The 17,330-nt window shown below is 35.8% G+C and overlaps 1 pseudogene; it reads left to right on the top strand.

Annotated features, from left to right (window-relative positions):
- Positions 1 to 12,625: 12,625 nt before the first annotated feature.
- LOC141699569 (small nucleolar RNA R71) lies at positions 12,626 to 12,718 on the top strand (annotated as a pseudogene).
- Positions 12,719 to 17,330: the final 4,612 nt, after the last annotated feature.

Here is a 17,330-nt window from a genome sequence, read left to right as displayed (position 1 = left end):
TTGCATAGTTTATATCTGATGTACAAAAATCATTTATTCAAGTTTAATTCCTTGCAAAATGTCATTATTGAATAAATAATGTTCTAATGTTCAACCAATAGTCTTATGGGTTATTCTCGGGAATCTACAATGGAACTCACTTTTAAGTGAATATAGGTTTGCTTTAGAAAATGATGCAGGAATAATAGAATAATAAGCCCAGAGAAAAGAAAAGTGGAAAAGTCTTGTCAAAAGGAGGCATTTTTGAGAAACATTGATCAAGATTTGAGGACCTGCTCGGGTAAGCTTTTCTTTACATGTCTTACCATGTGGAGATAATGAGATTAACAGTGTTTGACTATATAAAAATTCTTGTTTGCTATGTGTTTATTCAGTCTTGATATTTGTGCACTAGCATAGTTGTTAGTGTATCAGTGTTACCTAGTTCTAAAAAAGAAATAATAAATTACACTTATATCTTTTCAGAATCCAGGTCTTCCCTCGTACTTACACCTATATCTTTTTCAAATATACTGTTTATCATACTTTCACTCTCAGTTTCCTTTGATGATCATGTGTCCATTGATATAAATTGTGCACTGTTAGGGCGAAAACATGCTCTATAATTCACGCAAGTATACACGTTCGCAAGTAGTATAAGATATAAATCAGATTCGTTCCCACAGAGACTGGTTTAGGTTAAGTTTAATTTATGCAGCAACAATGTATGGTTATCGCTAAATGCTAAGATAAATAGCAAATTGGGCTTTTATTAAACTAAGAGATTATACTAAATAACATTAACTAAGAGAATTGAGGTTGAATTACTATATATGACAAAGATGAGATTCTAACTTCATTAAATACTTCATTCAATAGCCTTATTGTTCTTAACCTTAGCATGTAATGTTAATGACACTAATCAGATAACACGAAACTAGTAAACGCCAACTTTCATTGTACGAATACCCTACTACCAAGCATCCACAAAAGAGATAGAAGTTGAATATACACCAATTATGCTTAGTCCTTATATGTCTATAAGAATTGAAAACATAACGGTTTAATGCGTAAGTTATCTATCGTGATTACATATGGCAAGTAAAACGGTTAGAGTTACCTACGAATCATGCATAACAAATACATGAACCTATGCTAGCATGGCAAGTTCTAAACTTCTATATTCACTGTCGCTTCAATAGAGATTAACACGCTATCTTATATGTTAACTACGTACATAAGACGAATAAGCACAACCAATACTAGGATATCATACAATCACCACACACCAAGATATCGAAAAAATTAATTATTGAAATCCATAAGTAAATCCGCTAGAATCCCATGATAACGATTAGCCCATAATTGAACTCATCGTCATTATGGGTTCCAATGAAAATATGGTATAAAACAAGGTCTTAGTAAACTAAATAATAATTAAAGTTCGAATAAACGAGATCTAGGTTCAACAAGAACGAAAACGAGCATCCAAATTTACAACTAATTTAAAGAATCACAAGTTGAAAATAAGATCTTTTTTTTCGGAGTTGTTTTGTGCTTCTAGGTGTTCTCCTTGGTATCCCAATCTTCCCGGATGATGAAAACCTTTTTTTTAAGTATATATAAGCCCATATTTGTAACACCCCCAAATCCGGGGTCGGGGATCTGGGTTGTCGCGAGTTCCATTTCCCTTAATAACACCCAATCTTAATAAATAATCAACTACTCTGTACGGTGACCCCACAATAAATACACACACCACAAGTTATAGTCTCAGAGATGAATATCCAAAAATAATCACAAGTCATTTTATTCCACAATTATCCGTCAATATACCTTAAAAGGGTTTTTGAATAAATTTACATTTCTTTGCCATTATTACAATTCATAAATATACATAAATCTGGTACATCAAAAGTTGAAGCCTGGCCTATTGGTAGTTCCTACCTCAGCTACAGCGACATCAACGCCTATAGGAAACTGCGGAACGTTTCCTATCCGCTCGCGAATTGGGAGCTTGGTCCTGTTCATCTTTTCTATCTGTTGTTGTGTGATGAAAGAAGAAAGCAAGGGTGAGCAGCAAGCCCACCAAAATAATATGTATAATGATTTACAATATATAAGCATTCTCATAGTACTCATGAAAGTCTTGGTCAAGAAGAAATGAACCAAGTTTGATATCTTACCGCGACCAAGTCGCAAAATATTCAGTATATATGTATATATACTTTTCACAATCTTTGAAATCCTCTGACATGTATTATACACAGGGTTCCCGTTTATAACTGTATAAAATATCGTTGCAAGGTGATCTCATATATCTAACCTTATCTCAAAGTTTTTCCTAAAATCTTTGACATGCACAAGATAATCATTTACTAGATATAAGTTTAAAAAATGAAGTTACAAGATACTCCAATATACTTATATCCGAATACTACTTGAACTACCACCGTTCAAGTTATAATCAGTTTCAAAAGTTCATCACACAGATGAGACTATAAGATAAGACTTGAATAGATTCAATCTTTGAAATATTATTGAATGAAATGAAGTTACGAGATACTTCATTAAGTCCCAATATATATATATTCATATATATCTCTCATACGTTTCCTAAAAACCTCTGTCATGTAAAGTATGAACAGAGTTGCAATATCCAATAAATTTGGAAAGAAAATAAATTTTTGGCATAAACCTGACATCTTGCTGATCAGGCAAAGATACCAATAAGTAACCTTTTCTACTAGTAGATGGATGAAACCCCCACCAGTCATCACCCTGGCCATATAAGGACCTTGTACTGGACCGCCACCCGGCCTCTTACGCATTGATGGACTGCCACCCAGCCACTTACACTTTGATAGACCGTACCCCGGCTTGTCGCTTATGCCGACTCAATTAGATGGACTTACTTCCCGAACGTTGGGCAAGTATGTCACACCCCCAACTTAAATAGCAAAATAAATATAGCTATTACATCATTTTAATGAAGAATACACAACCAAATCCAAGATCTTACAGTTTAGGGTTTGGAACAGCCCAACACTACCAACTATTACATCTGATTACAAATACCGAGTCCTCATACAACTATTATTACTTATTCTACCTGAACTCGAACATAAGCATCAGCATCACAAGTCTTACGGGCAGTCTGCTTGAATCTAACCATAGCTGCTAGCTGTAATATCAGGGTAAAGCAAGGAGTGAGCCAAATGTTCAACAAGTGCTAACAGTATGACACAAAACATAAATTGAGATATAATTTTAAGAATGACAATGGAAAGACATAACCAAAGGTAACGAGAGATAAAAACTATGTGAGATGGCATCATTTTGCTTGCATCAAAACAATTTTAAAATCTTGTCTTAATCAAAATCATTTTATGACGCTACGGATTACAGTCGGTGATCAGCCGCGAAGTAATCCCGAACCTTGCTGGGTTCTAAAACATTAATGGGAATCCCTAGGCAACTTTTAAGCCTAATATAAGTGTGGAAATGACTCGCGTCTCAGTCCAGATCCACCATTCAAAGAAAACATTTATCCCCCTTTGGGACTGAAAACCCATATTTTATTTATTTCAAAAACCGATGCCGAATTATAACGAAATCTCTTTTAACAGTGAACATTTTTATTAAGGAATTATAGATCAACTCGAAACACGGGAAACAAGGTACTGAATATCAGAGCCATGATTCACAAAACTATTCTCTATTCAAGTAATTGAATGGTTTTCATATATCAAAGATTGGACAAGAGGATTTAGTGAGGCTAATGGATAATATGAAGGGTAATGCCAATTTGGGCTCAAAGCAATGGTTTCTCATCAAGGTTCAAGTGCTGGATCATCAAGAATGTAAGCTTTATGAATACTAAGGGTGTTAAGGTATGAAAAATGATTTTTAGCTCAGGATATATCAGAATTGACAAGCTTTAGGATAAGAAAGAGGGGTATCAATCGTTGAGGGTTCATGTTGATAAGTTTCTGACTTGCAGGGTTCAAAGTAAGGTTCTATAGGGATTCAAATATCAGGATGAGATATCAATACATAGGAAACATCAACATGTTAATCAAGAGGATCAATCAAGTAATATATCAACTCTTCATTTTATCATGGCATTAAACTATCATGAAAGACTTTTGAACTACTTGCAATACGTACTCGAGGGTTCATGGCATCTCTATGTAACTCAAAAGATAAACAAAAGATACGCTTGATTTAAATATATCAAAATGACTCAGGATAATTGCATCAATATATGAGAACTATTTGTAGTAAATACGAAGGTCAAGTTGAATCACTTGCCTTGAGATAGGCTGGTCTGGTCTGACTGGTAGGAGCAACTGGAGCTTCACTCGACTTTTATGGCAAGTTTTCCCTCGTCTCGAGATCCTACATAAATAATAATAATCCTCATTATAATATATTCTCACCAACTTAACCTATTTACAACTCAAAATTAAACATGGATGGCACTTAGGCCTATATGCACTTAATTTATATTCACCTTTAAATTATAATTGCACACACATAGCCACATATTCACATATCATATATTAACACCAAATAACACCATATATACCATAATGCAACACTAGGCTTGGATGATCTCGACTCACAACTTAAGTCACTTGGTCGCTAAACTAGACAAGGTCTTCAAATTTCGGCTTCCTAACTCGATGTGCCTTTCCTAAATTATCCAAAACCTATTGACCCTCACTTGTGCCTTTTCCTCTACTGACCTTATACTATCTTACAACTATGGTGGTCGACCTAGTACTCACTTCTAAGTGTTCTAAAACTATGTGATAAGTGATAGTGCTCACTGGTGCAAATTTCAGAATGACAACTATGGTTTCTTGAGTACATTAGACACTCTTAAACTACAAGTTTTCCTTCAAAACTTTTACACAAAACTCTCCTGACCTAAGGGAATCTCACAAACTTGATGTGGCTCAAGGGCCTGGCTTGGGCCTTCTTGGGCCTAAGCTAAAAGTCCAAGGTTCCCCTGTTTTTTCTGGGCAGAAAATGCCCTGACTTGAATTAACTTGTGACACATGATTCTAGCTCATATCCTATGAACTATGGTTGGAAAAACTTCTCTGACATACCCTCTAATTAAGGCCTAATTGGGCCTAATGAGGGCCTACCCATGATATGGTCAAATCTCCCTATTTCTAAGTTGCAACAAAACTGTCCCCTGCTGGACAGATTTTGTGATTCTACTTGTGCACCTAATCAAATGACATGCAAACCTCCAAACAACTCCTAAAACCTTTTATATACTCCCAATACTAACTTCTGGTAGCTTGGGCCTCAAAGTGCACACCAATGACATGGTCAAAACTCACTCTAAACCTCAGGGTGCTATACTGATTTTTCTGCAGAAACTATAACTCTCATTTTCCAAGGTTTTGACTTGACAAACCCAACTAACAACAACTCAATACTTAAACTAAGACTTATACATGGTAATCTACTGAACTAACTCCCTTATTCTCAAAATAAACTTGGGTGAGATCATCCATGCCCAAAAACAATAACATGCAACCAAATATATAACATGCAACTCATGGAAAGCACATAACAAGATTTCGGCTAGGTATAAAGTTTTAAATGCTTGCAAAATCGACTCGCACCTAATACTCATCCTTAATAATCATGAAATATAACTTCTTTTAAGTATTAATAAGAAATTTATCATGAAAATAATCTATTTTAAGCACACATATTTCGAATTTATAGATTTTTAAACATAACTACATGATTTCGAAAAGAGTAGCATGCAAAACATGGTTGATCATCATTTTAATGTCTTAAAACTAACATGCATGGCTAAACATAAATATATAATGAAATTTCAGTAGCATGCAAAGGATTTTAAAGCATGATATCTCCATAAAACACTTAGTTAGCATATATACATAATATATCTCATAGAGAGCTCTTGAATTCACAAGAATCAAGAGTTTCTCTTTGAAGATCACATAAGAACTACACATGCATCCATGGAACTTCAACTTCCAAGTCACAAAACACTTGGAAAGTATATAAGATGAATGTAGGTAAAAGATTTACACTTGGGAAGATGAAGAATGAATTGAAAAATGGAAGGGGGGTGGGGAATTGGCCTTCGGCCGAGAGCAATGTGGGAGGGGGAGGAGAGAAAATTTGTGGGGTGTTGGAGTGTGGAATGAGAATGACTTCTCCCACTTTGATTTCTTTGTTTTATGCTATTTGGTTTACAAATGATGAGTGGAAGTGAGAACTTACAAAAATGTCCCTTGGTTAAAGTTAGGCCATTTTGCATGCAAGGCTAAGGTAGTAATTTGGTAATAATCAAATGAGTTAGTGAGGTTGCAAAAGTCTTGTTTGCCCTTTGAGAGAATAGAAGGGTGATTTGCATGCATGGTCTCTTATGTAATTTGATAAATATGACAACTAAAATTTATAATGATTTATTTTTATAAAATAAATTATAAGTTCAAAAATTATAAAATTTATATCATAAAATAACTTGGATTTTTAGAGACTTTCTAAAATCATTTTCAAAATTTGTGAACAAAATACCTTTTAAAAGAAAATTTTTCCAAAGCTTAGAATATTCCTTATAAATCAAAAATAAATAAATTAAATAAACTCTTGCTTTGAAAAATTATATACTACACAAAGCAAATTTATAATGCATAAACTTTCACTCACACTAGCGTACAATCATTGAATATATTTTTATTTGACTTTAATATTATATCCAATCCACAAATAATATTACATAAAATGTCGGTCGTAACAAAGTAATCAAATTGTTTTCTCAAAACAGCAACCACGTTGTGAATGCAAAATACACCACAGAGTCGGATCCCCCAGGTTTTGAGCGAGTATTTAAATCCCCTTTGAAAGGAGGATCTTAATTATAAAAGAATGAGTTTTGGGATCCGCCCTAACTTTTAGAAATCATTTTGAAGACTCGAAAACATTTTTTAAGAATGTTTGGAGTATTGTTGATTTATTAAAATAAATCAGTCCCGATATATTAGAAATATCTGAATATTATTATTTAAATAATATTCTCATAAAGATAATCCTTATAAAAATAATCGAAGTAGAAGTTTTAAAACTCATACTTCAAATGGATATTAAATAACCAAAGATATACTTATATGAAAATACTATCTTTATTTGAATAATCGAAAATAAGTTTGATTATCGAAACATTATTCTTTAATAAAATAAAGAATATTATTTAGTAAATAAGCGGAGTCATAAGTCCTCGAATGAATATTCAAAAATAATATTCATTAAATAAAATAAACGGAGTCTTAAGTCCTCGAATGAATATTCAAAATAATATTCATTAAATAAAGTAAAGTTATCGAATAAACCTTATTCGATTAATAGTTTTGAAAACTATATCAATATATATATATATATATATATACTCGGGAACATCGACTCCCGGTTTAGAAAATGTTCACCTTTGGGTCCCCTATACTAAAGGTATACGCAACTACTGCTTATCTCTAGCATAGGTATTATGCAACTTATAAGCATTGAAATCAATAGATAGATAACCAGATTACGAAATAGACATGCATATATATACCATATCAGCATGCTCCAATATATCGCAAGATTTGCTAATTAACCATCATGCATCTATCACAAGATAATGCATATACATATATACATCACAACAACGGTATAACGGGTAGAAAACTTGCCTGAGTGCTCCCGGATGGACTTAAGCTTAGAGTGTGTCCGATAACCTATGAACAACAACATAAGTCGGAATTAAACCCCGGTCGCTTAAGAAACTAGACTTTAACCATTTAGAGTCCTAACGTTCGCTTTCGCGCTTAACGATTCACTTAAGTCGCTTGAGTATCCTCGGCTCCACCATTTTTAATAAATTAACCATTAAGGGTTTTAAGGCAATTCTTTCGCGAGTACCTTACCAACTGCCTAATCCACTTTACATAATTGTTTCATATTCCAATTAGTCATTTAAGGGCCTTAACCAAGATTTCAAATTAAGGCGAGGGGTAATGGTTCGGTCGCGAAACGCCGTTACTTAAAACGGTCGTTTCTCCTAAACCGTACATCAGATTTAAGCGAACCACATATTAAAACGAAGCTCGTAACATGAACTATCTAATCATGGCAATGGTCAAAACCTAACAGTGATTTCTCGGGTCCTGATGTTATGTACAAAAACAGTCTAGGATAAATCGGGCATTACGACGGCTATGTTTACGCGATTACCAATTTTCTCACTACACCAAAACCTCACCAAACAACCCCCAATTATTAACACATCAAAATCTCAACTAAATAATACTATACCAGTCCTTATTCTCCAGATTCTTCATCTCAACCAACCACAATCAAGTTCTATTAACTATAATAAGATTCATTCACCAAATCACTCCAAATTCAAATCAAACTACTAATAATCAAAGACCATGCTTCTCATTTAGAAAATTAACCATCAAACTCACTAATAATCAAATTAAAGGCTAGGTTTTGAAGTCCGATTTAAAATCTGTAAAAATGAGGGTCTTACCATGCTTATTTGGAAGAGACTTATGAACAAGAGTTGTAGGCCATCTCAATACCTTTCCAACGAGCTATAGAACACAACATTTGAGTGAGCATTGAAGGAGATATGGCAGTTTGAAGTTGTTGGGTTTGTTTTAGCCGAGAGCTTTCTTCTTGAAATGGGAAAGTCAACTTTCAATTTGTATTTGTGTTATGATATTTGTTGGTTGGTTGCTTCCTTTTGTCTTGGAAATAAATTAAATTTTTACCATGGTGAAAAATGTGTGGCTCACAATCAACCAACCAATCCTTCCCACTTGTCATGCTTAGGTCATCAAGCTTAGGTCATCTTGTTACACTTGTCTTCTTCTTGTTGGTGTGATGACATCATCATCCACTAACCTCTTTGATTAACCCCTAATTACTTGGCTAATGACCGCTTATCTGTTATACGGTTCGCTTAACTTTCGTTCTCGTTTATCGTTTGAGGGATCATATCCGGGATCTTATCATTTGGGTTCCCCTAAACCTTCCTCAATATTTTATATTCCTTTTTATGATCCCCTCTTAAAATCCTTGAATTTAAATCTTATTTATCATGTTACCTTATACTCACTTCTTTCTGTATCTGGTGGATTTCCAGGAAAAATCAAAGTGTTCAGAATTGGATTCTGACGATCTTTACATACACTTATATACCATATAGAGTACTAATAAAATCTCAGAATATCAATAACAGAACCCCTACATAGTGTGGCATGAAAAGTTTTCTTATTCAGCATAATCTGCAAAATCAATATTCATAAGGGTTTCAAAAAAAAAATTCCAAAAATTGGGGTTATTACAATATTGGACCTGGACCCTTAAAATCGTCAGATTCCACTCAAAAAAGGCTTTTACAGCAAAATCAGCGACGTCAGCCGCGCATCAGCACGCGGCCGCCTAGCGCCAGCAGGCGGGCGCCTTACGCCAGCAGGCGGGCGCCTGACATCAGCAGGCGGGCGCCTGACACCAGCAGGCGGGCGCCTACAGCCTTTCTGGAAAATTCTGATGAATCTTATTTTGGTCATTACTTGAGTTCTACTCATCAGAATTAGGCGATTCAACTGTCCACGCGAAGCTAACGAGATTTTTTACAACTTGACAATGTCCTTGGCTTCCAAATCTGATCACTTTTTATCATATTTCCTTTAAAAGCTCCTTTCTTCATTTAACAGATACTTGAAATACAATAACACAAAAACATATCAAAATACCAACAACATGAGTCCAAAACACCAATTTAAACTTGTAATGAAGCGTTCTAAATGGATATAAAATCTACTTATCACACCCTCAAACTTGAATCGATGCTTGTCCTCAAGCATAAACAAACTCAAAACTACAAAACAAACCTAATGCATGAATGCAACTACGTGAATGCAACTAAATGATAATGCAATCGATCCCCTCAGAATAACCATAACCAAATGAATAAGCCAATGCCTCTAAGAATGCAATGACTTAAAACAGAGTTCGAATAAATCCCACAACCCAACTCACAAACCAGAAACGTGCGTGTGTGGAATGCTTAACAGATATCTCTCGATACTAGATCAATAACCATAACTTATCAAATATCATAGTTCATCTTAAGGGATCATACTAAATATGCATGCAAATGTAACTATATGAAATAACATAAATACAAACAAATATATCCTAAATGAACAATCATGCAAAAATATGAATGAACTACAACTAAACATGCAATATGAATCTATATGAATATATATGGACACACACACTACTAATCCTTACATTATCACCCCCAAACTTAAAATTTTCAATGTCCTCATTGAAGGTAATAATAAGGATTTCAGGCATACCTAATTAGCAGGAGAGTCACCCTCGTCGGGTGTAGGATCAGGTGGCCAATCAACCTCGCCACCAGTGTCTCGAACAACAGTACCGAAGGTGTGTGTCAAATCTTCAGCAAAATATCAGTGAATATCGTGCAGGGCCTCCATACACCTAATTACTCACATGTACTGCTCATCACCAACACCAGTCCTATCAACTACCTACTGCACATGAGAAGAACCCTCTGTAGGCACTGTAGGATTCGTTCGGCTACCCTCTACATCATCAAAAATATATCCCAAGCCCTTATCATGGGGTGTACCTAAGAATGCATAACTCAAGTGATCTGGTAGTGGGTGAAGCTCAAGTGTGGAAACATCTTCAATAGACGGCTCGAGACGCTCCTGAGAAATTTTCAGCTCTGCAAACCCTAGAGAATCGAATGGCATATCCAACTTCCTCTTCCACAGAAGTACATTCAAAACCTGTAATTGCTCTGCTCATTCTTTATCTTCAATAACTGATTCCCCTATTAAGGATCTCTCTAAGGTTTCTGACTTTGGCAATTACTCAGGCTCTGAATTTACTACAGAGTCGACCCACTCTACTTTAAAGCACTCCTCTTTAGCTGTGGGTAACTTTATTTCCTTGAACACATTAAAAGTGACCTTTTGATCGTAAACCTTCATCGAAAGCTCTCCTTTTTGCATATCGATCATAGTTCGGCCTGTAGCCAAGAATGGTCTTCCTAAGATAATGGGAATCTTCTTATCTTCCTCAAAATCAAGAATTATAAAATCAACAGGGAAGATGAGTTTATCCACCTTGACCAAGACATCCTCCACTATACCTCGTGGATAAGCAATAGAATGGTCAGCTAGTTACAATGACATGTATGTTGGTTTCGGATCAGGAAGAACAAGCTTCTTGAAGATAGATAAGGACATCAGATTGATGCTAGCTCCAAAATCACATAAACACTTGTCGAACGACAAGTTTCTGATGGTGCAAGGAATAATGAAGCTTCCAGGATCTTTAAGATTCAGAGGCAACTTATGTTGCAGCACAGCAATGCATTCCTCCGTTAGAGCAACAGTCTCTAAGTCATCGAGCTTCACTTTCCGAGAGAGAATACCTTTCATAAACCTCGCATAGCTAGGCATCTGTTGAAGAGCTTCAGTGAAAGGTATATTGATATGAAGTTTCTTGAACACCTCCAAAACTTCTCAAACTGCTTATCCAGCTTTTTCTTCTGCAGCCTCTTAGGAAAAGGAGGTGGAGGATAGATCTGTTTCTCCCCTGTATTACCCTCAGGAGGAGTGTGTTCCACAGTAGTCTTCCTTGGTTCCATCTCTGCTTCCTTCTGCACTTCTTTTTCAGCCACAACTGCATTTTCTGAAGCTTGAGATTTTTCAGGCTCTTCGTCTTGCTGAATTTGGGGGCTTGCGACCTTTCGAGACCTCAAGGTGATGGTGTTCACCTGTTCTTCAACTTCCCGCTTGCCTGGATTTGTTTCCGTATCACTAGGAAGCGTTTTTAGTGGTCGATTCACTAAGGCATTTGCAATTTGCCCTATTTGGTTCTCCAGATTCTGGATAGAAATAGCCTGACTTGGCATATAAGAGTCTGGTTTTTGCACATAAGCCTGAACTCCTCCAATTCAGATTTTTTATTCGAAGATAGACCTGCATCATGAGTTTGTTGTTGAAGTTGGAGTTGCCATCTTGGTGCAAATTGTTGCTGAAAACCAGGAGGGTTGAATAGCTTATTTCCAAACTGCTGGAATGGCTGTTGCATCACATTCTGATTGTTGCTCCAGCTGAAGTTAGGATGATTCCAGTTGTCATGATGATAAGTGTCTGGAACTGGTTGCCGCGATCTCTGAAAGTTGCTCACAAACTGATCTGATTCACTAGATATAGTGCATTGGGCCGTCGCATGCGAACATGCACATAGCTCACAAACACTGGTTATCTGATTAACACCCAAGTTAGCCAGAAAATCGATCTTCATAGACAATTCCTTTTGTTGAGCAGTGATAGCCATAGCTGTATCCACCTCAAGAACTCTTGCTACCTTGCCCTGTGGACATCTTTGGGTTGGATACTGATATTCATTAGAAGCCATCAGTTCAATTAGATCATAAGCTTCCTCATAGTTCTTTGCCCATAATGCTCCGCCTGATGCTGCATCGAGCATGGGTCTGGACTGTGCTCCCAACCCATTATAAAAACAATTGATGATCATCTAATCAGGCATTCCATGATGAGGACACTTTCTAAGCATCCCAAGCTTCACACAAAGATTCTCCCATTTGCTGCACAAATTGAGTAATAGCATTTCTGAATGCAGCTGTCTTTGCCATAGGGAAGAATTTAGTGAGAAACTTTTGAGCAAGATCTTCCCAAGTAGCAATCGAACCAGCTGGTAGAGAGTGTAACCAGCTCTTAGCCTTGTCCCTCAGAGAGAATGGGAACAGTCTCAGCTTCACTGCATCTATGAAATCCCTACTGTGCGTATTGGGATCTTCCATTGGAGGTCCCCCAAACTGGACTGAATTCTGTACCCATTGAATTATGCCAGGCTTTATCTCAAAGGTATTAGATGTGATAGCTGGCCTGACAATGCTAGATTGAATATCATTGATCTTGGGTTGAGAAAAATCCATCAAGGCTCTCGTCGTGCTGCTGGATCTCCCATTGTAATGAGTACATGAAATACAACAAGTAAACCGTGACAGTAAAAGAATCTGAGTCACTAAACTTTAATGACCACTGATGACAAGCACATAAACTAAAAATTAACACCGAGTCCCCGGCAGCGGCGCCAAAAACTTGTTAGGGCGAAAACACGCGCTAAAATTCACGCAAGTATACGCATTCGCAATTAGTATAAGATATAAATCAGATTCGTTCCCACAGAGACTGGTTTAGGTTAAGTTCAATTTATGCACCTATGCAACAATGTATGGTTATCGCTCAATGCTAAGACAAATAAAAATTGGGCTTTTATTAAACTAAGAGATTATACTAAATAACATTAACTAAGAGAATTGAGATTGAATTACTATATATGACAAACATGGGATTCTAACTTCAGTAAATACTTCATTCAATAGCCTTATCGTTCTTAACCTTAGCATGTAACGGTGATGACACTAATCAGATAACACAAAACTAGTAAACGCCAACTTTCGTTGTACGAATACCCTACTACCAAGCATCCATAAAAGAGATAGAAGTTGAATATACACCAATTATGCTTAGTCCTTATATGTCTATAAGAATTGAAAACATAACTCTTTAATGCGCAAGTTATCTATCGTGATTACATAGGGCAAGTAAAACGGTTAGAGTTTCCTATGAATCATGCATAACAAATACATGAACCTATGCTAGCATGGCAAGTTCTAAACCTCTATATTCACTGTCGCTTCAATAGAGATTAACACGCTATCTTATATGTTAGCTATGCACATAAGACGAATAAGCACAACCAATACTAGGATATCATACAATCACCACACACCAAGATATCGAAACAAATTAATTATTGAAATCCATAAGTAAATCTGCTAGAATCCTATGATAACGATTAGCCCATAATTGAACTCATCATCATCATGGGTTCCAATGAAAGCATGGTATAAAACAAGGTCTTAATAAACTGAATAATAATTAAAGTTTGAATAAACGAGATCTAGGTTCAACAAGAACGAAAACGAGCATCCAAAGTTATAACTAATTCAAAGAATCACAAGTTGAAAACAAGATCTTCTTTTTCGGAGTTGTTTTGTGCTTCTAGGTCTTCTCCTTGGTATCCCAATCTTCCCGGATGATGAAAACCCTTTTTATGTATATATAAGCCCATATTGGACATGAACCCTTAAAATCGTCAAATTTCACTCAAAAAAGGCTTTTTCAGCAAAATCAGCGAAGTCAGCCGCGCATCAGCACGCGGCCGCCTAGCACCAGCAGGCGGGCGCCTGACACCAGCAGGCGGGCGCCTGGCACCAGCAGGCGTGCGCCTGTAGCCTTTCTGGAAAATTCTGATGAATCTTATTTTCGCCATAACTTGAGTTCTACTCGTCAGAATTAGGCGATTCAACTGTCCACGCGAAGCTAACGAGATTCTCTACAACTTGACAATGGCCTTGGCTTCCAAATCTAATCACTTTTCATCATATTTTCTTTAAAAGTTCCTTTCTTCATTTAACTGATACCTGAAATGTAATAACACAAAAACACATCAAAATACCAACAACTTGAGTCCAAAACACCAATTTAAGCTTGTAATGAAGCGTTCCAAGTGGATATAAAATCCACTTATCATGCACCCAACGAATAAATGGTATTTCTGTTATCTGCCTAAATGTTAGCCCTTGAACTATTTATGTATTAATGGATAAATTATCTTAAATGATTTTGCAGCCAAAAGATGAGACTTAAATTCATGTGATGATAATTTAGCTAATCTTTAATGGGTCTACTCAATTAAGTCTTGAAATCTCTTGGTTATTTTTTTTGTGCCTTACATTTTAAATCTATCCTTTTTGCTGGATAAATTAACTTAGTGTTACATTATTTCGAATATTATATTATTATAAATGTTTAGACTTCACAGTCTTCCAGTTTGAAATATTGTTTAGGTCACCTCTTTATTCTCTGTGCCGTTTAATGCACATCTCCAGTTTCAATGAAATATTTAAGGCGTCCCTGACTATAGATAATCAGTCATGAGCTTTCCTGGCCTATAAATATTCATCTGCCTCATCGTATCTTCTTTCTTTTTTAACTGTTGATTTCTATCCTTCTTCAAATAATATGACGATTATTTTCCTTCATGACATCAATAAAGTTATTGTTGAGGGTATGATCATCAATGGTCCTAAAGCCAAGGAAGAAATGCCAGTTGTCCTGACACGTATCCAGGCAGCCATCGAGGCCAAGAGGGCCCGTGAGGCTGCTGCTACTGCTTTTGCTGCTACTCTTGCCAATCCTCGGAGAGATGGAAATGGTGGTGGTAGCCAAGGCGGTGCTTCTACCTCTTCCAACATTAAGGTCTGGACTTCTAGATGTTAGGATTGAGTAGAGTAAAAACTTTATATTTATGTTTAAAATAACTTTTTCTTGTAATTTGTTCTCTTTAAATAAAATAACTTCTGATTGTTGTTCTATGCTTCTTTACTTGATTATCTGATTTCTCATTCTTGTTATAACTGTGTTTGATCATTCATCTCTACAGTATACATAAAACAAGTTAATGAGACCACGATCTTGAAAATCTTTAAGCCAATAATCATTGCTAGTCAATAATGGTTAACAATTTGCAGCTGATCAGACTGATGTAAGACATAAGAAACTAGACAAATTTATTTTCAGTTATGTTAATCAGAAGTAAATAACTTGACCTTAAAAAGAGTAACATTAAAGCATCCCACAAGTTATTAACCACCTTCTGATCTCATCGTGTACCATAAGTGATCAGATTACAAAGGAACGCTAGTTAGAAAATAGAACCAGTAAGTTGAGTGATACATTAAGCCTCTCTAAGCCAAAATAACTGGTATTTAATTCCTGAGTGCATTCACTATTTGTCTCCCTCAAAGACACTGGTGATCCAATTGATCATCTGTATTTGTCTCATGGAATTACTTCACAAACCAATGGATTTTAATATGAAGCACTTACTTGCAAAAATACGAGCACGCCACTTGAAACATCTTCTATCTTTCAGAAGAAATTGCCAAAACTCAGTTCTAACTAAATTCTTCTTTAAATATCAAAAATTTCTTTGTAATCAAGAAGCTCAACTTGCTTGAGTTGCTTGCAGCAAAATTAGAAATAAATTAGTTTCATTACCACGCCAACCGCTCATGAAACATAATGCTTGTATTGTGTTTTCCAACTCAGAACCCTCATTTAGATTTAGTTAGAGGATACATGCTGAGGTAGACCTTGATGATGCTAATTCAAAAATAAGGATTTCATCACTCTTTAGTGAAGACCTTGGAAAATTGAGCACATTTTAAGTGCAAGTAGACCTACAACGGCTACATTGTTTGGGAATGACATTTCTGAGGGGAAATCATTCAAATCCACTTCAATTCAAATGCAGGTTCAGCTTGACTGAACACCATCCCTCACAACTATTGTCTAAAATGCACTTCCTTGAAGTGTTGAGATAATAAGTAAAACTATCTTGATTTATCAAAGTTGGAAAATCCACAATTATGATGGTCCCTCCCAAAGATAACCAGGGTTTGAGAATGTTATCTGAATGAAAGATATATTCAAATCCCCTCTAGTTTACTGGAGCTTGATGAAAAGGAAGAACACATCCACATAACTACAAGAATGTTTTGATTCTAAATCATTCAACTTCTGAGTTCAGCTGTTCATTTCAGAACATGAGACATCTCACCTGTTGAGACCATGTCTTTCTTAAATTCAGATTAATGTGACTCTTATAATTATAGAGTCATATCCCCAACTTATGCATATCAATCTTACAACAACCACATATAAAAACTAAAAACAACTCACCTATTGTTCTCCTGGATGTTAGTTTAATATCAACCTTCCTAAAATGACTTTTCACATCTTAAGTTCATGGATACGTTACACTCTCAAACTGATACGCATCATCTTTCAGATGATTTGTTGGAGTATCAGTCTCTCATTCCAGTTTCTAGTAGTTAAATTGTGCTCTTAAACGGTTATCAATCTTCACAGATTTCAACCACATTGACACCTTCAACTGCTATCTCATTTTCTCCTCCAATGGCTATTTATCAGCCATTGCTAAGTGTTAGTCCATCAATGTCTAGCTTTGCAGCACATCCATTGATAACTTATATTGTTACATCAATCGCTGTCTTATAACAGTTGATAGAGGCGATGTTCAAATAATTATATTAACACTACTAGGATTGAGGAAAAAGAGTGAACACACTAAGAGGG

The sequence above is a fragment of the Apium graveolens genome, chromosome 11, assembly GCF_009905375.1.
Source record: "Apium graveolens cultivar Ventura chromosome 11, ASM990537v1, whole genome shotgun sequence".
Lineage (NCBI taxonomy): Eukaryota > Viridiplantae > Streptophyta > Magnoliopsida > Apiales > Apiaceae > Apium > Apium graveolens.
The sequence above is the reverse complement of the archived record's forward strand: the minus strand, read 5'-3'. Positions and strand labels throughout refer to the sequence as shown.